This window comes from Mus musculus, chromosome 14 (genome assembly GCF_000001635.26).
Source record: "Mus musculus strain C57BL/6J chromosome 14, GRCm38.p6 C57BL/6J".
Taxonomy (NCBI): Eukaryota; Metazoa; Chordata; class Mammalia; order Rodentia; family Muridae; genus Mus; species Mus musculus.
The window spans coordinates 35,149,485-35,173,665 of NC_000080.6; the positions used below are offsets into that span (position 1 = coordinate 35,149,485).

The 24,181-nt window shown below is 43.8% G+C and overlaps 1 protein-coding gene across 5 annotated transcripts in view; it reads left to right on the top strand.

Moving 5' to 3' along the window:
• Grid1 (glutamate receptor, ionotropic, delta 1) overlaps positions 1 to 24,181 on the top strand; it is a 763,385-nt gene that overhangs the window by 329,482 nt on the left and 409,722 nt on the right. The gene's annotated exons all lie outside the window — the stretch shown is intronic.

The window sequence follows — 24,181 nt, forward strand, 5'->3', positions numbered from 1 at the left end:
CATATGCAGCTAGAGTCAAGAGCTCCGGGGTACTGGTTAGTTCATAATGTTGTTCCACCTATAAGGTTGCAGTTCCCTTTAGCTCCTTGGGCACTTTCTCTAGCTCCTCCATTGGGAGCCCTGTGATCCATCCATTAGTTGACTGTGAGCATCCACTTCTGTGTTTGCTAGGCCCCGGCATAGTCTCACAAGAGACAGCTACATCTGGGTCCTTTCGATAAAATCTTGCTAGTGTATGCAATGGTGTCAGCGTTTAAAACTCATTCATATTTTTAACGTGAGATCTTAGGGATGAATGAAAAGTAAAGGTTGTGGCTTAACAGTGATGTTTTGGTGTGTCAGGTTGACAGTGGGTCATTTGTGTTGGGTAGTTTTATGTCAACTTGATACAGTCTAGTCATCTGAGAGGAGGGGATATCAATTAAGAAAATGCTTGTATAAGATGAGGCTGCAAGGCATTTTCTCAATTAGTGATTGATGAAGGAAGCCTAGTCTACGGTAAGTGGTACCATCCTTAGGCTGGTGGTCTTAGAGTCTATAAGAAAGCAGGCTGTGCAAACCATCAGGAGCAAGCCAATAAGCAGCACCCCTCTGTTGCCTGTGCACTAGTTCTTGCCTCTAGGTTCCAGCCCTGCTTGAGTTCCTGTTCTGACTGCATTCCATGATGGACTATGATAGAACTGTAAGCCAAATAAACCCTTTCCTCCTCAACTTGCTTTTTGGTCATGGTGTTTCATCATAACGATAGTATTCTAACTAAGACAATATTCCAACTGGAATCAGACAATTGTGATTTTTAAATCACTGCTTAGATTCAAGGAGGTAACAAGGTAGCATTCTTATTTTTTTATTTAGCTCTTTGGAGACCATTGATTTTTCAGCTTTTGGCCCCCTTCTCTGATAATGTTTATTATCTACATTTCAAAAACTGGCCCACCATTTTCTCTACTGTGGTGTTTCATGTATAGAATTTTGGTTATTAACTGGTCCACAGTTAGGTTGAGGTAGGGAAATTCCAGAAACAGTCTTTTCTTATTTACAATTCTATATACTGTTCTTTTAGGTGACCACGATCAACCACTGCAAAAATACTAAATGGAAAATTTTGGAAATAAATAATATTAAAAATTATACTTGACTCTGAGTAAGCATGATGAAACCTCACGGTCCTGTTCCGTCCTGCCTAGAATGTGGATTACTCCTGGGTTTAAACTATCCATGTTGTATAGGCCACCTGCCCATTAGTCCCTTGACAGCCGTTGTGGGTCACTGATATCACAAGGATTGTGTTCATGAAACACTCGCTTTACTTAATGGCCCCAAAGCACCGATGTGGTGATGCAGGTGACTGTGTCTCTGTAGATCATTCTGCCTGTTTTCCATTATGGTTAATTTCTCACTATGCAACTTGTAAATTAAACTATCAGATCTCTATAAGAATAGGAACAAACAGTGTATGCAGAACTTCACTAGTGTCTATGGATTTGCAACGTCCTCTTCAACTATCGGAGCAGACTGTTGTGATGAGTCCATGCTCCCGTTTCTCTAAAATTCGTTTAGGGGGGTGGAGACGCATTTGCCATGCGAAGTTCACAAAGGGATTCTGGGAAGCTGAACTCTTATACAACTTTTTCTTCTTTTTTTAATATTTTTTATTAGGTATTTTCCTCATTTACATTTCCAATGCTATCCCAAAAGTCCCCCATATCCCCCCTCCCCTACCCACCCACTCCCACTTTTTGGCCCTGGCGTTCCCCTGTACTGGGGCATATAAAGTTTGCAAGTCCAATGGGCCTCTTTTTCCAGTGATGGCCGACTAGGCCATCTTTTGATACATATGCAGCTCCGGGGTACTGGTTAGTTCATAATGTTGTTCCACCTATAGGGTTGCAGTTCCCTTTAGCTCCTTGGGTACTTCCTCTAGCTCCTCCATTGGGAGCCCTGTGATCCATCCAATAGCTGACTGTGAGCATCCACTTCTGTGTTTGCCAGGCCCCGGCATAGTCTCACAAGAGACAGCTATATCTGGGTCCTTTCAGCAAAATCTTGCTAGTGTATGCAATGGTGTCAACGTTTGGAAGCTGATTATGGGATGGATCCCTAGATATGGCAGTCTCTAGATGGTCCATCCTTTCGTCACAGCTCCAAACTTTGTCTCTGTAACTCCTTCCATGGGTGTTTTGTTCCCAATTCTAAGGAGGGGCAAAGTGTTCACATTTTGGTCTTCGTTCTTCTTGAGTTTCATGCATTTAGCAAATTGTATCTTATATTTTGGGTATCCTAAGTTTCTGGGCTAATATCCACTTATCAGTGAGTACATATTGTGTGAGTTCCTTTGTGATTGGGTTACCTCACTCAGGATGATGCCCTCCAGGTCCATCCATTTGCCTAGGAATTTCATAAATTCATTCTTTTTAATAGCTGAGTAGTACTCCATTGTGTAAATGTACCACATTTTCTGTATCCATTCCTCTGTTGAGGGGCATCTGGGTTCTTCTTATACAACTTTTAATTTTGCTTCAGCGATATTTACTTCCCCTTCAGTAGTTATGCTGCCTCTTTTATCACTGCTGTTTCATTTGTCCAGTAAACTCCCCATTTCCCGTCTTCAGGTGCATGGGCTGCCTTTATCTCGGGCAATTGGTTCCAGCAGACAGACTGATTAGAAGACATTTCCTTCCCAAGCTCTGTAGCTCGATATTCTGTTACCTTTTTATCATCAGGGCTATAGAATTCTCTCTTTGCTCAGCCTGAATGCATGCATAAATAAAAAGGCTACAGCAAAGTCCCTGTCCTCTGCCACTGGAATCCCAGCTCATCTCTTTTGGATGCTGTCATAGAAATTCCATTTATGTATTGGTCTGAGAATTTCAGAAGTGCCTTGCTGTTTTTTTAAAAAAGTTATTCTACAATGAATCTTTAATCCATGTGTAAGTATGAGACGAGCCTCACTATGCCCATGGAAAGATTCTTGTCTTTAAAGAAAAAAATCTCCGTGATTTCTCATTTATCTTTTGAACCTCAGAATTGGATTAATCGTGATCCCTGATTTGTAGCATGCTCATTGTTGTGTTATGTGGCCAGAGTTCATCTCACAGCATTCCAAATACTATATGGTGTGACAGTGGGATGCTGCTGCAAGTGGTGATGGGAATTGGGCACCATGCCAAGATGTTGCTATTCTGAACTGTGTGGCTCTGAGCCTTCCTATACTTGCATCTTGCTAACATGTGGGAGAATTTCTAAGAGCGGCATTCTGACTGTTCATGGGAAACAGCAGACCATCTTCCTAATTAATTACACCAGTGTGTCCTCTTACCTGCTAAGTGTGGAATATGCTCTGGATGCACATATTCTACAGCATATGGAGCCTTCTTGTTTGTGTTCACAGAATGCGTGTAAAATGGTATTTTTTTTTCTGGATTTTATTTTTGTTTTGTTATTTTCTTTCAGACAGGGCTTGCTCTGTAGCTTAGGCTGGTCTTGAACTCATTATGTAGCCAGTGTTAGCTTTGTAGTCCTGATCCTTCTCCTTCTATGCCCTGAGTGTTAGAAGTAGAGGTATGCACCATCACGTTTAGATCCTTAGTAAATTTACTGTCCATGATGTTTCCTTTGCTCAGTTTCTATTACAGGAAGTGAAGGTACTTTCTTATCAGTTAGTAGAAGTTCTTTATATGTTATGGATATGAACTTATAGCCAGTACTTGAGAGTTTTGACTCTTGATTTTGATATGGCCAAATCTATTAGCCACTTATTTTATATAGATGTTTAATTTGTTTTTGAAATCCTTTCTACCGTTATCTCAGCTTTTCCTTTTTAATTAAATGAGATTAATAGCAGCCACATGTAAATGTGATGGTGTGGTAATTGGTGACTTATTTGTGTCTCCTTTTCTTTAAATAAGAGATAGTAGGAGCTGAGTAGTCAGTCCACTAACTCTCTCCATCAGCAACATCACTGCCAGAAAGGGCTGTGGGCTAGTGGGTTTGTCAGAGCTTTCCAGAAAGCTGCACCAATAAGAAGGTGGGGGAGCAGGAGGAGGAGGAGGAGGAGGAGGAGGAGGAGGAGGAGGAGGAGGAGGAGGAGGAGCTGGGTGAGAGGAGAGAAGTTTTAAAAGAATTTGACACAGTGACAGCATCTATGATCTGCACAGTGGTATTGCCAAAGGGCTCTCTGGTTCCTTGGCTAACATCTCTGGACTTTAAAATCCTCTCCTGTCAGGTGAGTCTAAGTGGGGTGTTGCTATAACACATTTCCCTGTCTTCAAGTGTTTGGGCATCTTTTTGGATGCCTCTTGCCATTAAGTTGCAAAACTTTCTAGGTAGAGAGCTCTCCTCATGAAGATGCTTGTAGACAGCAGCGTCCTTCCTGGGCTTGCACCTGTGTAGCTGGGATATGGTTAGGCTCACTTGGGGCTCCACAGAGCAGCTGGCCCATGTTCTGCTAGCTGCTGGTGCTATCGGATTTCCAGGAAGCTTCTAGAACACCCAAAAAGTCTGGAGCAGCTCGACTTCCCTGATTAGTGACTGAAGTAATATTCTAAATGGGGCACAAATGCCAGAGAATTAAAAATACTTCTTGTTTTTGAATAAGAAGCTGCCATGTTCCCAGGACAGCAGGGCTATATCTGGAGGAGCAGCTGCCAGCTGCCTCATGGGCTCCCCTAGCCAGCTGATGTGCCAAGGGCTCCCCATTCTTCAGCTCCACCCCACCCCCCAAAAAAGGTCTCTCCAGACAAAGGCTGGGAGGGGGGGGGAAGCTGCCTTCTGGAGCTTCCCCTTCTCTGCATTTCCACCTTCTAGCTCAGAGCCTGGAATGGCGCTCCTGCAGTCTGTCACTTGGGAAATGAGTGTCTCCAGTTGCCCTTAAGGTTCCAGGCTGGACTGGTTCTAGCATGCTTGAGCAGTGGGTTAGAAGGAGGGCTTGGTGAAACGAGTATGTGTAGTTGGAGGACAGCCATCCATTGTTCTCCAGGATGAGTTAGGGGTTGCACCAAGGCCTGTGGTACCTTGTTTGCTGTTTGAAGCCACTGAAAACTGAACTTTGGTCTCTTTGCCTGGCTTTGTCCTATTTGTGTTTGTCACAGTAGACATGTGGGTGTGTTGTGTGCTCAGTGAATATTTACTAAGTAAATAAGTAAACCAGTGAAAGAGGGACAAGCACGGCCCTCGTGGTGGCTTTCAAATGCAGCATTTGTATCTGTGTACTAAAAATTTTTAATTACTCTCTCTCTTTTTAAAGGTGTGCATAGCTCAACAAAGTCCCTTTAAATAAAAGATCACAGCAATAAAAGTGGCTCCTTCTTGACTGAGTCTGGGGGGCCATAAGGAGAGAGAGAGATCGTTTATACTCCTCCCAGGGCCAGTAACTACCAGGATAATTTTGTGAAAAGGCCAGGCGGTTAAACTAGGATTTTGCTGAGGCTTGGGAAACTGAAACACAGGAGGATACAAGTGCAAAAAAAAAAAATCTATTAAATTTTACATCTGTGAGCACTGGTTCTAAAACTTTAAAAAAGAGGTGTAGCCTGCATTATATAGAATTGTGTAATTCAGTCAGTCAACTTCTTTGGAACTAGTCACTGTTAGAACGTGGGACTGATCAAGGCTGGCATCGCTGTATTGCCTTTCATCTCTTATTTTCTGTAACATCTTAGTGTTTTGATGGACTTGTATCTATTCCATCCATGACAGGGTAAACCCTGGCCCTTTGAATATTACCTTGCATGGAAATAGGGTCTTTGCAGCTGTAGGCAAGATTCCAGTGACCCCAATCCCATCTAACAAGAAGAAGCTCCCAGAGTAGAGATACCCTGAAAGAGAGTCCCACGGGAGCTGATACATTTTAACAATGGAGCTAACCTAGGCACATCCTGCAAATGCTAAGGGATAGTTCAGTAACTGATGGCTGGTATGCTGTGTGGCAGCTACAGGTACCACAGAAATAGACTGTCCTTGTAGCAGGTGTCATCCTCTGCAACACCAAATTTCTTTACGGAATGTTTCATAAACTTGGATGTACAAGAAAGTCCATAAAGAAGGGCATTTTTTTCCTGCTTCTATGTCCTGCCAATCACTAATCTGTTCATCTTGATAGCTTTATCATTTTAGACTGCTGTATGACTGTAAGTGACCAGGCTAGGTGGATGACTCAAGTCAATAAAGTGCCTTCTGCAAGAACAAACCTGAGGACTCCATGCATAGCACCATGTGAGTGTGAGACATTGTGGAGATCAGTGGCCTTAGCAATGTGGGAGGATGGTGACAGGGATGTCCCAGAGCTTGCAGTCTGGACAACTGGTAAAAGAGGAACTCAGGAGGGAACCCTGTCTCCAAAAGTAATAAACTAGAGTAAGCAAGGAAGATACTTTGTGTAGACCTCCAGTCTTCCCATATGTGTGTTCTCATATATACTTACATGTACTCATGAAAAGAAACCCTCACACATAAACTCAACACACGTCAGAATCAAAACAGCAAACCATACAAGCAGACAAGACTAGAAACAAGAGGCCATGGATTTGAAAGAACCAAGAAGGGTAAATGGGAGGATATGGAGGGAGGGACAGGAAGGTGGAAATGATGTGACCATGTTATAATCGCAAAACAAAAGAAATAAAAAAATATTGGCTTCCTTCAGAATAATGCTTTTTAAATGTATCCAAATTGATGCATGTAGCAAATTTCATTCCTTTTAAAACTGAACCTCACCAAATTGAGCCGAGTTAATATCTACATTCACCTGTTAGGGTATAATTTCAGTCGTTTTCCATTGCATAGATTGCCAGTAGTACCACTAAAATCAATTTTTTGACATATATTTTTAGTGAAATTTTAATTGTGATATGTTTTGGTTTTCTTTTCATATAGCTAGCTTCCTGTGGACTTTCTTTTTGCTCTATGGACTATGTATAAATATATTTTTCAAGTTTTAAAGAATTTTCTTGTTATATTTATATTACTGAATTCTACTTAGAGTCAGTTTCATTAGATAATATACTTTGTATGATTCAATTTTTATATTTGTTAGTATTTGTGTTATCGTATGGGCTAGAGTGGAGATTTCTTGGAAAACTTTCCCATATGTTCTTGGGAAAGTTCTGCTTTACTGGGTAATAATGATATTCTGGCGTTGTTATGCAAAGTATTATACACAGGTCAATAAGGTCTAGTATGTTGATAAAAATGTTTTTCATAGCAATGAGGAAAAAAACCTACAAAATTAGTATTAGAATTCTTTAGGGGAACAGAATTGGTAAAATTCATGTATGCACCATAAAATAAGATTTATTCCATTGGCTTACACAGAAGGGGCTAGATAGTCTTGGAGAGGATGCCTGAACACCAGAGAGGCACATAATCTGCTTTGTTCACGAGGCCGGATGCTTCAGCAGCCTCAACCAAGTACAGTAAATGAGGAAGATTTCTGGGGAGTCCCTGGTACTCCGTCCTTGTGGGAGAGTTGCAGAAACCTGTCTGCTGACACCAGAGTGAGAGATGCTCTCAGTCACAATGAAGAAACAAGAGCAGCCAGGCAACCCGCCTCCGGATTTTGTATCCAGACCTCAGTTAGAAGGTACTATTCCCTCTGAGGAACCACCCCCGACCAGGACAAATTCTCCCTGGAAACCCCTTCATAGACCTACCTAGAGGTACGCCTTCTAGATGTTTCCAGATCGATCCGGTCAAGCTGACGCTTTATAACACTGAAAGCACACAGAGCATGTCTAATTTCTGTTCTTCCGGGTTAGGTTCAGACCACAGGTTCTGCTTGTTGCCTGTGGGCTGATTTCTATGGCCATTCAAATTTCCAGGGCAGCCACACTATTCATATTTTTCTCCTAGGTGTGCCACCCAGTGGCCAGTCTGGAACCTGATGGCCATCTGCCTTTAAATTCAGTCTTAGGCTTCTTTATGCAGATTAGGATCCTATTCCCCAGTGAGTAAACACAGGGGTCCATGAATTAATCCCTCTTTGGAGCTGTTTTTGAGGCCCTCCTTCTCTGCTGTACCCCACTTAACCACCTGGGCTGTTTTCTGGGACCCACCAGGTAGCTAGCTATGGTGTTTGATTGATTGATTGATTGATTGATTGATTGGTGTTTGTTCCACACCTTTGAGGCTTCACCTGCCTTCAGGGACCAAAGGGCGTGATAAACTTAGAGAAGGTTTAATGTCATCTCCCTTTCCCTGCATCTGCCTGTCACTGTCCTTTTGCATTGTGTGTGTAGCTGTCCCATGCATCCCCATCAGGTTTAAAGGCTACATTCAGGCAGAAAGTCTGGGTGGGGTGTTAATACTTCCTTATCCCCTGCCAGTGGGTCCTAACCAGACATGCACACCTTAGTCAGCTCTAGCACATCCCCCCTTGAACACTGGACATGGGCATAGGTTTCACAACCCTTCCCCACTTCTAGGTCTGGAGACCCTTTAGCAAGATACTCACAGCGGAAGTGTCCTTGGATACTAAGGGCTTGCTAAGAGTAGGGGAGAAAAGACGTCCTGCTGCTCAGTAGCTTGGGACCCTCCATGCATTAGGTACTTTTTATTGTTCAATCCTGAAACCAGTCAGATGGGTGGTCAGCCCGTCAAAATTCCATAACTGGTGCCACGCTACCCCAAACCATAATATTCCTGAGCTACCCACCTGCACTTTTACCCTAAAGGCCATTTCAATTTTCTGTTGAGTGTGGCTTTGTTTTCCATAGGGGTAGGGGTTGCATTTCTGGAAAATTACTGTTAACGTAAAAATCCACAAGTCTAATATGAACACAAATGAAAAGGATGAAAGAGATAAACATACACCTTTAAAAATACTTTTCTAGGAACCTCATGAAGCCAGGCAGGGTCTATGGAGGGTGATTTTACATTTGCAGTTGTTTGAGGCAGGTCTGGGCTAGAAGAAATGCTAAAAAAAAAACACAAGCCCAGTGATGTTTGTACTCAATATGTTGTCTTCTCCTTACTACACCTCACACCAGATGCTTTTTATTGCTTGTGTAACTCTTAGCTGAGGTTAAAAGCAGGGCATTCTGGTTTGGGAAAGGCTGGTCTTTAAAACAGCGAGTCACCTTATCTATTTCTATCAGGGAAGCTGGAGCCCAGATTCTAATTGGTTTGTGAGCCAGAGTGTGCATTGGGATGACGGGGGATTGCTGTCATTGGGTGCAGCTGGGTGCTGAGCAGTCAGCATTTCATGATAAGCAGGGGTGTCTTGTGTATGTACCTATGTGCACGTGTGCTCCTGCCTGTGTATAAGGGTCCCTGGTGCTCCTAAAGGATGGACCTGTTTCCTCTGCTTCCTCTTTCCACTGTTTCCTAGCACAGACAGCCCTTTGTATCTGTAGAGTCTGCATCTTTACACTGAACCAGCTGCAGATGTGAAATGAACCGAGGTCTACTATGGCCCAGTCTGCACTGCACACATACAGATGTATTCCTGTTGTCAATATCTCCCATACAATACCAGCACGACTATTTACATTGTACTTGCGTTGTTTGAGCTGTTATAGATAATCTGCAGATGATCTAAGGTATACAGGGGGATATATTTGGGATTTATGCAAATCCTATATCATTTTCTATTTGGGGGCAGGGCATCTCAGGAACAGACCCCTGCAGATACCGAGGGAATACTGTATCTTCTGCAGCTGTTTATGTCTACAACTGTCTCTGCGTCGGTGGCTGGAGCTGTGTTTGCACCTCACCCTTGAAGTCATGTATATGGTTTGTGGACGGGGATGATCGATGCACAGAGCATGATGACAATTGGCTGCCTTTTCAGCAATCTCTGTCTTGACTCTGCCTGAGTCCACATCAGCCTTCACCCCCAGAAACCATCCTGACTCACCTCCGCTGGTTCACACATGCCAGGACTTTGTGATCCTTTTGGCAGCCCCTGCAGGCCAGGCTACCAGACTGTGGGTCACTAAACAGCATCTGTAATCCCAGATGGAGGGTCTGTTTCTAGAGTAGCAAGAGCTATTTAGGGGCATTGGGCCAAATCTCTTTTCTGGGTCTGGATTGCTCATTTTTCTTTGCTACTCTTTGGTGCGCTTGAAAAATTGAAGCAGCTTGAAGCCCCTGGCCTGGGACATGTTTGATTAGCTGGCTGGTGGTGGAAGATGGCTCAGCAGGGTGAGAGTCCAACAAGGTTAAAAGTTGCAGTGTTCATCTCTGTGGCAGGGGCCCCTGCTATGTGTTTGAACTGGTCACTCAGTGGGGTAGCTGCATGATGGGACTCCATACTTGACTTCTGTGGTGTGCTACCATGTAAGCAGACATCATCTATAAATCATCATTCACAATAAAAGGCTCTGCTGGTTTTGATGCTGGGCCAAGGTTCAGGACTTTTCAAGCCACAATTCTTTTCTTCATATGATGAATACATGATAATAATTTTGCTTTGAGGTTTTACCATGATGGTTAAGTAGGAGAATGTATATGAAAATGATTAGCTGGATGGAATAAATGCTAAGCATATCTGAACAGTGTCTCTCTTCATCGTTTCTTTCTCCTGCTGTTAATTGTGAGTTCCTGGTAAAAAGCTTAATTTCTTGGAATTTTCCCCCATGCAATAAATAGAAATGAACTGTATATTCTCATTTGCAGATTTATCAGAAGTTAAAATGGGACAATGTGAAGTCCTGGGACCACTAGGTTGCCACTGGAAATTACTGATTATTAATTGCTAGTAGTAAATCATTAACAATATCCTCCTTGACCCTATAACACATCCATACTTTAAAAAATTTTGCTATTAACAACACACAAAGAAAGGCCACTCTTCTGCAGTGTCTTACTCAAGGGAGGCTGTGTCCTGAAACTCACTATACCATCACCCAGAGAGTTCCAGAGCTGAGCTGCAGAACTGAGTTCTTGTCCCCACTGTGTGTCTGCTAACCATGCTCAGTTAGCCCTGCTCCAAACCTTTATAACACACACCACTGTCTGCTGTCCCATCCCACCCCTACTTTCTCCTGCTATAGCTGTTGCCCCAGGTCCAGAACCTCCATGCCCCAATCTCCCAAGCCTGATTCTTTCCTCTTCCCTTTGGTATTTTGGGTTGAACCTGGTTGCTTTATAGGATAGCCTGCTAAGCTCAATCCCTTCCCAGAAGGCCTCTTTCTTAATCCATATGATTGCCTACAAAACATTTCTTTCCACTCTTTCTACATTATTCCAACTCTTTCTATGTTTAGTTTCTAGATCTTTCTATACCTTGTCATCTGTTTCTGTTAGCATCTCTCCATCTTGGAAACTAGTTCTCTCTCCTTTCTTTACCACCCAATGAACACCCTGGCTCACTCTTTTTCTTTCACCTCAAATCTAACTTGTGTTTACTGACTTTATAGTGTAGTTTCTCATTTAGTTTATCTTCTAATCTATAAATTATATTTCTCCAGTACCTGAGCCTTCTACTCCTGTGTTAGAGTCATACTCTATAATCATACCAGCAACCACAGCATGTCCCGATTTTGTAAAACTTACCAGGACAGCCTCCAGCACTCATAGTACCTCCAATGAACATTGTTCTGTCAGAGTAAGACTGGAATCAGATTCTCATTTTTACAAAGGCTTTGTCTTCATATGTTCCTACTAAAACTTCACAGTGTTGGTCCATAATAATCTCTGCTTTACCTACATAGTTCTCTTGACCCATTTTCTTTGTGATATTTTCCAGGTAGTACTGAACTTGGCCATCTTCCTTTGCACAGATTATCTGAGCATTGCTGAGGAAAATCACAAACTAGAATGCTGGCTTCACTTTGCATTGTTTCTTATAAACTGTGGTTTCCACTTAAGTCCCTAACACCCTATTCTATACATCATGTGCCCTCCAACTCTCAATGTTCTTGCTGCTATGAAGCAGTGCCTGTCAGAATGAGATAAAGAGATGGCTTAGTGGTTAAGAGAACTTCCAGAGGACCCGTGTTTGATTCCCAGCACCCACGTGACAGTCCTCAATCAGTTGTGACTCTGGTTCCAGTGGGTTAGATCCTTCTTGATTCTTTAGGTCCCAGGCACATATGTAGTTCATGGACATGCAAACACGGAAAACATCCATACTCATAAGACAAACAAAATACTGGAGAGACACCTAAAGGAAAGAAAGAGTTGTTTTGTCCACCATGGTGGGGAAATCATAGCAGAGTTCACAGTGGCTGGGATGTGTGGCAGAGTCTCCTCACATCTCGATGAATCAGGAAATAGAATGCTCTAGCCAGAATTGGAAATAGTAAAACCTCCAAGGCCCGCTCCCTTAGGAGCCCTAGGTCCCCTGTCCCAGCGGTTCCTTAACCTTTTAAAAACAACATTACCAACGGTGGACCAGTCATTCAAATACAGGAGCCTGTCAGGGACATTTTACATCCAATTCACAAAAGCCTCCTCTTTTGTCTGCAGTGATATCAGCTCGTTTACATCAGTGCTCGTTGGCCCCCACCTGACCTTGTCTCATCTGAGGAAACACCCCTCCCTGCTATAGCCATTTCCACGGAGAGAGGTCTCAGCTCACCCCATTTGCATTCGAACACCTTGTGTTGCTCTTTCTCACGCCTCTTCTACATTAGTCGAGTTTCTGCAACTACAATGAAGTACTGGACACAGGCCATTATGAAAAAAAAATGAGACGTTTATTCAGCTCACAGTTTGGAAACAGGAAAGACTCATGGCTCTGTTGCTTGGCCTCTGAAGAGGCTGGTGGATGTTAGCAATGCCATGGAGGTAATGTGTGTGGAATACATTGTCACGTCTCCAACTAGAAGAAAGAGAGTGATGACTCAGATTTGCTCCTTTTCTAACAGTCCTCTCCAGAGAGTCAAACTAGCAAGAAATCACATGTGACCCACCACATGTCCCAGTGACCTGGTCACCTCTCTCTAGGCCCTACCTCCCTGACTTTAAAAACACACACACACACACACACACACACACACACACACACACACACACACACTTCCTAATAGTAATACCCAGGAGTCTGGGGGGGGGGCACTTAACATCTAAACTGTATAGTCACTGAAATCACCAGAAATTAGCCTGTCCTTTTCTGTTCACAGAATCTTCCATCTTAGCAAAGAAAGGCAGGTTCTCATCTTGTTAGCACCCAGCTAAAGACTCTGTTCTTTGGCCTATTTTTCTACCTACTATAATTTGGCTGATTTCATCCTTGCACTCCTGAAAGGAGTTTACCAAGACCAGCTGTTCCTACCTTTCGGGTATGCTGTTATTTGTCATCTTTGTCCTTTTTGGACAATTCATCCATGCTGGCAACCACCTCCTTGCTGCCACCTCTTCTTTTCTCCTCTGTGTTATCATCATACCAGTGATGTCCCCTAATGCAAGGCCGGTTTTCTCAGTCTTCTTCACAGACTCACATATCCCATGGAACTACAATTGTCCCCATTCCCCAAGGGGAGTCCATACTCCCCCTTTTGTTTCGCTTCATTTCTCTTGGCCTCATACAGACCAAAGGTTTCAGGCATTTGCTAAACTACTCACAAAGAGAATGTTACTTCTACACTTTCCCTCTGAGCCTTAAGTCTGCTTCACTGTCACACATAAACCGCAGCCTTGACATATCCAAAACAGCATTCTCCAACCCGGCTTTCCCAGCCTCTCAGGAGTTCCCACTTGCCCGGGCACAAGGCAGAAATCATCCGTAATCTTGATAGTGTCTGTACATTCTATATTCCGTTCAGTGGATGCACCCATGTGGTAAGGAGCGAGACTCAGATAGGGGGTATCAGAACATCTCCCCTCACTGACAGCAATGAAAGGATTCCTATTAGCCTTCTACACTTGCCCCTAACCCCAGTGGGCCATAGGAAGGAACAGAGTTTCTAAAGAGGCGGGGCTATGTGATAAATCTTGTTATAAGGTCCAGCGTTCACCCTGAGAACAAGGTCTGCCCATGCCATTGTTGATTTGAGAGGCAGGCATCAACTAGGGACATAGAGAGCTTGCAATTTTTAATAACTCAAGTGACTTTAAAGTTATGGGTGTCATTCTGGGACCAGAGCATAGTACATGAAGGCAAAGACTTTTCTGTTTTACTTCTTTGGGGTTCATATTGCTCAATAGAGCAGTTGTAATAAACTTGACTCCATTATTTGGGAGTTTTCAAAGGTATTTGATTAAACTGTAAATAAAACTGGAACTTGCATGGGGCTCACCTCTTTTCCCTCTGAGGGCTTTGTCTCTTCCTGTAGTACTTGACTCATTGTAACTCTGGGACCTTTGCAAGTAATCTGATTCATAGTGCGGTTTTGACTTTCTTTCTCATTTTAAAAAGTCTACCTCGGTAGAAAAGCCAATTCCAGAGCATGATTCGACTTTTAGCACCTGTCTTCTGATTACTCTTTTTGGACTCAATATTTCATTATTTACTGTCTTCTTTTAATGACTCTGAAGGCAGATGCTGAAGGCAGCCTTCCGTTGCTATGACAGAAGATCTGAGATCATCAGCTTGTAAGAGAAAAGCTTTATCTTGGGTTATGGTTTGAGAGTCTTGAGCCTGTGGTTTGGGCTTGTTGCAGCATTGACATTACAGGGAGTGTGTAGCAGAAAGTCTGGCCATGTCATGGCAGCTGGGAAGCAAACAGAGAAAGAGAAGGGAGGCCGGACTCTTCACAGCTTCTCCATGGTTATGTCTCAGTGGCCAAGCTTCCTTCTGGGCTCCCCTCTTTAAAAAAAGTCCTTCTAATTCTGGCAGATCCATGCATGGGCTAGGGACTAAGCCTTTATCAACAGGCTTTTGTCACACTTGTGCCCAAACTCTTAAGAACTGATGGTGACTGCTTTTCTCCCTGAGCCTGGCATAAGCTCTGGCATATGTTAGAGCATAACAGACACTTGTTAAATGTAAGAATAAAATTCATTTTACTTACTGTCCTATAAAAAATTTAAAGGGTTACTATTTCCTTTGGGGGATTTAGGTGCTGAGTAGAAGAAGAAGCAGTAGCTACCGAGAAGATAGGATGCTTGCTACAGTGTCATTTACCTGCATGGGTTCCTTCTAAGATATTGTGATTGGCAAGCTCAGGTGCTTTTGAAACATTTGTGAAAGTAAGTGTTTTCATAGGTTTGAGATGTTATAATGAAATAACCGGGACTAAGTTAACTTGAAAACAACAGATATTTATTTTCACAGTTCATATCATAGTACTTGACAAATTTTAATATCTGAGGAAGGTCAGTGGTTCACAGATGGTCATCTTTTTGTTGTGTTCCTATGTAGATGAAGAGACAAAGGAGTGAGTGGGGGCTTGTTTTGTAAGAGCACTAATTTCATCATGACGTTTCACCCTCATGAATCTACCATGTCTTAAAGGTATCACCACCTTGAGAGTTGGGATTTCCAATTATAAATGGGATCACATGTGGATATTCTAGTCCCACTAGTGACGAAGAAAGTGTTTTCTGTCTTCTTTCTGTAGATCACCCTATATTATATAATTTTTATTACTAATGTGCGTACATACATGGGTAGGTATGTATATGTGTATGTCCAGCTGCATGTGTGTTTGCATATACATGGACACCCAAGGCCAACCTCAGCTGTCATTCCTTCTCAGGCTCTGTCACCTGATCCTGTGAGATGGGGGTCTTATATTAAGACTGGGAGCTCAGTGGTCATGCTAGGCTGGCTGGGCAGTGAGTCTCAAGCATCAGCCTATCTCTGTCTTCCCTGTGCTGGGATTATAATTGCTTTACATTGCTGGCTGTTAGACCTCAACCGCTGACCTGTTTGCCCAAATAGCACTTTACGGAATGAGCCATCTCCCCAGCACTATATTAAATGATTTTTTTTTTCTGGTTTCTATAGCACTTAACTATCTTGGGACCTTGTTGATTAGGAAGGGGCTTTGAGCAGACATTGCATATGGGAGCTAATCAGAAGCCCACAGCCACAGCCCAGCTATCTCTCTTATTTTTGTTAGTAGTCAACATACTGTTCCTCTGCCCCATTTCTTTCAGAGCTATATACAACCCCAACAACCCCTGACTCCCCAGAGCCTACTAGAATTATTCATTGCAACTCTCTCTCTCTTTCTCTCTCTCTCTCTCTCTCTCTCTCTCTCTCTCTCTCTCTCTCACACACACGTGTGTGTGTATGTGTGTGTGTGTATATATATGTGTATATATATATATATATATGTATATATATATATATATATATATATATATATATATATATATATAATTTATTAGAGTGATTTACAGGTTGTGGTCCAGCTAGTCCAGTGATGGCTGTCTATTAATGAAATACCCAAGAACCCAGTAGTTGTTCAGACCATGAGGCCTGATGTCTCAGCTCATCTCCAGTATATGCCAGAATCCTGAAGAAGTAGGCTCTAATGCCAGTTAAGGAATGGACTTACAAGAGTGAGTGGACAAAGAGCTAAAGCTTCCTCCTTTCCTGTGCTTTATATAGGCTGTCACCTGAAGGTGTGGCCCAGATTAAAGGTGGATCTTCTTATCTCCAGAGATCTGGATTAAAGGTTGTTGGTCTTCCCATTTCAGATTGTTTTCTACTACTAATAAAATCCCTCACAGATATATCTAATCCCTTGGGTTATAGCTAATTCCAGAGGTAGTGAACTTAGAAACCAAGAATAATTGTTGCAGTGGCTTCTTTGGATTGGCTTACTTTGGTCTGCAACTTTCTTCCCCAGAAAGCACAGTGAGGAGAAGTTCACCTTTTCCTCCCATGCCTTCTGCCCCCTGGGTCACACTGGGTTTTCACCATGCCTGACTCTCTTTCACACACACACACACACACACACACACACACACACACACACACACACACCACCACCACCACCACCACCACCATCGTCATCATCATCTATTATATCACACACCCACTCACCCATTCATGCTTAATTGCATTCATGCAACACTACCTATGTCTGTCCCTGGCTTTGCACTAAAGGAAGGGAATACAAAGTCAAATATAGCTTCCTCTGCCCTCCAGCACTGGGCATAGCAGTCAGTGACTGTATTTCAGTATGGCACTCCCAAATCGATTAGAGGTGGGTGAGGGTCAGGAGAAGAGATGCCACTCAAACTGAGTTTTGAAGACAGGGGACACATTCCCACTATTAATTCCTTTGTCCCTAGTGCCCTCTATTGTTTCTTAAGCTCTTACTTTGTGACAACCTCTGTTGTAGGCACAATGGTTTTGTGGTATGTGAATCCAACATATCTCCTTCCTTATGGCATTTTCAGTGAGTGCAGGGAGTAGACATTCAACAAACCAAAACCCAGCCACACCAGGGAGTCACAAGTTCAGGTGCCTGTGAGGCTGAAGATGTGCAACCATGCTGTTCAGGGTCCTGATCCAGATGCACACATCTAGTTGGGGAAGGCTTCTGAGGGCATGGCACTTACTCTTGGGTCTGAAGTGTGACAATGGTGAAGTCAGTGATTGGGGATGAGCATCCTAAATTCAGCAAAACACAGGGTGAGTGGAAAGGCAGGTAGGCAGCGGATGGGTGAGGACCAGGTTGAAAACAGGGACCTGAGGCTGAGTGAGGGAGGGAGAGCCCCTCCCAGTCAAAGTTCTGCCTAGAAAGACAGCATGAGCTGAGAGGCAGGCCAGCTGGGGCAACTCTGAAAGCTGAGTGCCCAGGGGCTGTTCTCACCAGCATCTATGATGTTCCTACAGTGCCTTTCCCTCCATACTGGTTTCTTATGTACTAGGCTTATGGGAGCAGGGCAAGTAGCTTGGGCAGAGGTTCTCAGGCATCAGCACCCCTAGCCAGGAAATACAGCTGGGGAATGCGGGTGTTCCTTTTAAAGTACTTAACAGGAGGAGAGGCAAGGTATGGATTCTATGCAGTTACCTGACAAAAATGCAGACTGTAGATGTGTCTGCTTTTGCAGACAAAAGCTCTCCAAGAGAAGGAAGCTTTTCTGTGTTGTCCTTTGCTGTATCTTCAGTGCCCGGAACATTTCTTTGCACCCACCCAGCAACTACACATGCTTGTTTAATAAATGAACTGTGAATATATTTTAGACATAGATTCTGTGCAGACTAAGCTGAGTCAGGCAGCGGGACAAGGTCCAAAGGCCACTGGCCACTCTGCCTTCCTCCTCTCTGTGGGCCTGGCTGATGCGCCTTTGCTTGCTGAGACCTTTCCCACAGCATGGCTGGCAGAAGGGACAGGCTGCAGCCAGGATTTGGCAGCAACTCCAGGCTTCTCCAAGCTGCTGTGTTTATCCAGTTGTTATGTGAGGCTCTTCCCATCTGGCCCCCCTGCCAGGGCTGTCTCTGCAGCTAATGCTAGTGCTCCAACAGAATGCACAGACAAATGTCTTTGACAACTACCTGTGTTATTATTATGATTTTCTCTTGGACTGACTGCTTTGGTGCCTACCTAAGGCTCTCCCAGGGCATCTCATTTGGAAATGTTCTGGATTGGCTTTCTGCAGGCAGCTGCCTTTAAGACAAATGTGGTTGGTCTGAGACAACTACATTACCTTTCAGGCAGTCCTCCATTAAATTTGGGCTGCCTCAAATCTAGGAGAGTTGCTACTACAGACTCTCCTTAGCTTCCATTTATGTACCTACTCAGTGTATCTGTAAGTTAAACACACCTGGGAGGCATCCAAACTTTTCTCCTAGTCCTGCTTAGCGTTTCAGAGTTTTATTAAATGAATGATTTATTGAGCACCTTAAATGCAATAGACATTGTGCCCGTACTTAGCCTCCAACATCTTGTTTTATTTCTACCGCATCCCTGTGAGGAGGGTATTATTGTATTTCTTCTTCAAGAGAGTAAATTAATGCTTTGAGAGAGGAAACTACCTAATTAAAACTTGTCAGGGTTTGCATTAGGAAACCCAGCCTTGCTCCTTCCTTCTGGTGAGCTTGACCTTGGGCACAGTTGAAGGCTGCCAATACTAGCTGGTCTTTTTCTTTCACCTGGGAGCTAGGCAGCCAGATAGAGGAGTTCGAGTTGGCATTGCATCTGGTTATAGGATTTCTCCAGGTATAGACAAGGGTTTGAAAGAGAGGAATCAAACAGGTAGAGTTGCCATGGAGGAGATAGACCCCAGGCCATGCCTCCGTTGGTGGCAAGGTGTGGTATTCCAGGGTCTCCTCAGGGACTGAGCAGCAGCTCTAGGTCCTTAAATGTTAACTCTATGCTAACAGTGGTCCCTACAAGGAAGTCCTGCCTCTAACTATCAAGCTTGATGTACCATTTGATAAGTCCTGCAGCCTGCCTCTGAAGGCCACTTTCTTTGAGTTAGATGCATAGTGGATCCATGTGTTTTATAGTTTAAGTTTAGATCTTTCTCTGATTCACAGGTGAAAGAGACTGAGGCAGGTAGCGACCTAGTATGGATACTTGCATCTGTCGAAGAGTTATGTGTTAGAAGTGCCGTGGCCATTCAATCAGAAAGCCCAAGTTTAAACATGAGCTCTCATGCTTGCTTAGGCCTGAGCATGTCACAAAGGGCCTCTGACTCTCACTTTCTTGCTCTGCAAATCGAAGTAATTGTGTTTGTTGCTACAAGAGTTTATGTTTGTGGCTTTTACCTGGGGGTAATTATATCTCCAAGGCAGTGTGTGGCCAATGTCTTAAGGCATTAGTGACAGAGTCTTAATTAGTGATGCTATTAACTGTTCAACAGGGCAGAGGTCAGCTGCTCCATTATCCAACCTGAAGTGTCAGTAGTGCTTGATTGAGAAACCTTCATATAAATGATGAAGTATCATTTAGAACTTAGCACACAAGAGGATGTTCATTGAGAATATTTGCATTAGACTTAGCATTAGAGCTAGAAGGTGCCTTGCTGGGCCTTGCCCAGGATTTCCTTACTCCGTGTCTCAGTCCTAGAAGCTGGGATGGGACCAGGAATGTGCCTGTGAGCATTTGTCAGGGTTCTGATCCCATGTTGCTGGGGAATGCCCTTTGTGGTCCTCATTCTCACTGCAGCATGTTGGGGCCTCAGGGAACTTCGAGAGTCTGTCTGGTGTTGAAATTTGTCCTTTAAATTTTATCTATCTATCTATCTATCTATCTATCTATCTATCTATCTATCTATCTATCTATCTATCTTTCTATCTATCATCTATTTGTGATATGTTAGTCCAGGTGTGGCATATGACATGGAATGCATCTAGAGGTTAGAGGATAACTTGTGAGAGGTGTCACTCTCCTTCCACTGTGTGGGTCCTAGAGATCAAACTTGGATCACCGGGGTTAGTAGCAAGTGTCTTTACCAATGAGCTTTCTCTCTATCACTGAAATTTCTTCCCACATGCTGGCCTATTCTAGGATTTGGTCAAGACCAAGGTCCCCTTTGCGTTTGTATTCTATAGCATCAGCATCTTATTATCCTTTTAAGATGTGTAACCTGGACATAGCCTTTCTTTACTGTCTGTAGCTTCTGGGGAGGGCTCTAAAGTCAGAAAGATCTCTTGTTTTAGGACCCTTGTCACATGGGCTCTTGCTTTGCCTCCAGGTAGCTGATCTGGTAAATAGGTACTGGAGCTCAGTGAAGCTGGGGTTTGGTGTGATATTTCCATAGGAAGTGTAATAAATCTTGCTCCATACTGATTGTCTTTCATGAAGCCATGAGGTGGGTGTTCAGGGGCAAAGGACATATATAGAAGCCTCGTGAGGTCAGTGATATTACAGGAAAGGAGAACTCAGTGGGGGGAAGTGGTGAGACCAGAAAATGTCAGAACCTCTCTTTGTGGCTTAGAGAGAGATGGTAAGGCTGATAGGCTATGGAGGGGTGAAGGGGACATATTCAGGAAGTATTCCTGGAGTATCGGGAGCAGAGTGGTGTGTGCAGGAGACCTGTGATATCTGCGCCTCATGGAGATAGAGGAGAGAAGGATCTGAAGTGGGCATGCGTGAGCTGCGGTGTCAGTGAGAGAACAGTAGGATACTGCTCAGAAAAGGAGGGCAGGAAGCAACTGTTTTTAGTGCTTTCTAAGTTGGAAACCTAGGGGAGTGTCTTGATCCCCTTTCTCCACCAAGACTTGTAGGGGAGTCCCTTGAGCTCCGAGGCATGGTTTTGAGAAGTAGCTAGAGCTGCCTTAGAAAGTCTGGGCAACCTTCTTGGTCTGGCCAAGTCCCTTAAACCATCCACAGGGTCTAGAGAGGCTCATTCTTGCCCAGCTGTCCTGAATGTCCCACACTAGCCCGGCAGAGGATGGTGTTTTCAGCTCATGTCATATCCACCCCTGAGCCTTGGCCCTCTTTTCTTTTTCTTTTTCTTTTTCTTTTTTTTTTTAAAGATTTATTTATTTTTATTATATATAAGTACACTGTAGCTGTCTTCAGACACTCCAGAAGAGGGAGTCAGATCTCATTACCGATGGTTGTGAGCCACCATGTGGTTGCTGGGATTTGAACTTCGGACCTTCGGAAGAGCAGTCAGGTGCTCTTACCCACTGAACCATCTCACCAGCCCAGCCCTCTTTTCTTTAACATGGCACAACCATTGTCACAATCTCCACCTTACAAGACAAGTATAAAACATAACCAGACCCATATGTGCAAACAGGTAATACTGGAGACTTGCTAGTTACCACAGAGTGCACTGCCACTTAGGGCCTGGAGGCCAGTGCAGGGGACACAGTTTAGTGTCAGTAACTAAAGATGCACTTCATGTGTCTGCATTTTCTCCCTCCCTCCCTCCCTCCCTCCCTCCCTCCCTCCCTCCCTCCCTCCCTCCCTCCCTCCCTCCCTCCCTCCCTCCCTCCCTGTTTAATCTAGTCCTATCCCTGGCCCAGGGATGACAGCATACATGGGCAGGTGAGGCAGAGTCTCAACAGAGGTTGTTCTACAAGCTATGCCCCACATGCCCCTACCCCAGGGGAGACCTATATGCAGATCATGGCCAGTGCCTGTCTGCTCCTGCCTGTCCTTGTTCTGGGATCCCTCCATAAGTCCCAGTAGTGCATTTTCTCCTGGTGTCTAGAAATGTGTATTGTTTCCAGGCTCCAGCTTGGCTAATTGGACTGACAATTGAGGGGCTCAGGAGGTGTTTGTAAAGTGTTCCCAGGGAGTCATAAAAGTGCCAGGTTGTCTTTTTTTAATGATGGTTCTTAAGGTCCTGATTTAGCAGATTCTTGTGTTTCATTGTTTCTGCCCATAGGTTATTCTTGTTGAGGTACTTGGACCCCCTCTCCTTTCTAGTAATGACAATTGTAGGCTTGGATTTTTTTTTTTTCTAAATGTACTTACTATATTTAGGGTTCTTGAATGCTTCAATGTCTTTTCTAGCTCATCTTTTTACTGACCAGAGGTAGGGAAAAGACGGTTTATAGGAAGACTGTGGACCTGTTTAGAAGTAGCTCTTTAGGGGCAATTCCATTCTTCACTGTCAGGATACCAGCAGTCCAGTCCAATAGCGAACACCAAACATGAGTCAGTAGCCGTGGCTTGTTCTAGCAGAAACTTCACAGTTCTGGCGAATCAGCACCAGTCACCGGAAGAGGCAAGAATTAGCCAGAATACCATGAGGTTTCTCTTTTTCTTTTCTTTTTTCTTTGTTGTTGTTGTTGTTTTGTTTTGTTTAGCACATTTCTCTCTATGAAGTGAAGAACGTGAAGACCAGCAAAGACCAGCAAAGTGTTGCACAGCCAGGGAAGACCAGTGAAGCACTGCACAGCTAGTAAAGACAGCGATGTGTTTGTTGCACTGCATAGCAATGCAAGAGTGTCCCTTCACTGTCTGTGGGGTTCTACTTATATTCTTTCCAAACATCATGCACCCTCTCAAGTGTCTGTTTTCCGCAAAACATCACATGCCCTCTCACATGTCTGTTTCAGCAAACCATCCTCTCATAAGACAACTTCCACATAAACATCACGTGACACAAACATCTTAAGAAACCAGAAATGTCCACTTCAGGCAACTATTATGGAGAAATGGTTTTTTTTTTTTTTTCATTCATTAATTAGTTCATTTACTTTGCATCCCAATCACAGCTTTCTCTCCTTCCTCTCCTCCCAGTCCCTCCCTCTCCCCTTCTCTCTCCCCATTCAATCCCCCTTCCTCCCCTCCACACACACAGAGAAGGGGAGGCCTCCTGTGGATAGCAACCTGCCTTAGCAAATTGGCATATCAAGTTGCAGTAGGATTAGGCACATCTCCTTTTGAGGCCTGACAAGGCAACCCAGTTAGGGGAAAGGAATTCAAAGGCAGGCAACAGAGTCAGAGACAGCCCCTGCTCCAGTTGTTAGGGGACCCACATGGAGACCAAGTTGAACATACACATATGTAACAGACAAGTCTGTTACATATGTGTATGGGGCCTAGGCCCATCTCATGTATATTCTCTGGTTAGTATTTCAGTCTCTATGAGACGGTATGAGCCCAGGTTAGATGATTCTATAGGATTTCTTGTGTTTTTGACTTCTCTGCCTCCTTCAGTCTTTCTTCCCCTTCTTCCACAGGATTCCCTAAGCTCCGCCTAATGTTTGGGTCTCTGCATCTGTTTCCATCATCTGCTGAGTGAAGCCTTTCAAAGGACAGTTATGCTAGGCTTTTATCTATAAGCATAACAGAGTACCAACAGTGTCAGGGCTCTTTCTCATAGGGTGCGCCTCAAGTTGAGCCAGTCATTGGTTGGCCATTTCTTCACTCTCTGCTCCCCCAATATCTGTTCTGCCTTTATCCCTGAATATCTTACAGGTAGGACAAATTTTGGGTCTAAGGTTTTGAGAGGTTGGTGTCCCCCTCTTTCCATTGGAAGTATTGCCTGGTTACAGGAGGTGGTCATTTTCAGGTTGCATAGCGCCTGTTGCTAGGAGTCTTGCCCAGGGTTACCTTCATAGATTTCTGGGATTTTTGCCTTGTTCTAGGTTTCTGGCTTGTGCCAGAGATGCTTCCCCCATTTCAGTTCTCTCTCCCTCTGTCCTTCACTTGATCCCTCCTCTTTTCCTCCTCTCCCTCCCGTTAGTTCCCTCCCCCCATCTACCTCTGATATCTATTCTATTTCCCTGTCTGAGTGAGATTCAAGCATCCTCCCCCAGGCCCTCCTTGTTACTTAGCTTCTTTAGGTCTATGGATTGTAGTATGGCTATCCTGTACTTTATGGTTAATGTCCACTTATAAGTGAGTACCTACCTTGGGTGTCTTTCCATGTCTGGATTACCTCACTCAGGATGATATTTTGTAGTTCTATCCATTTACCCCCCTTA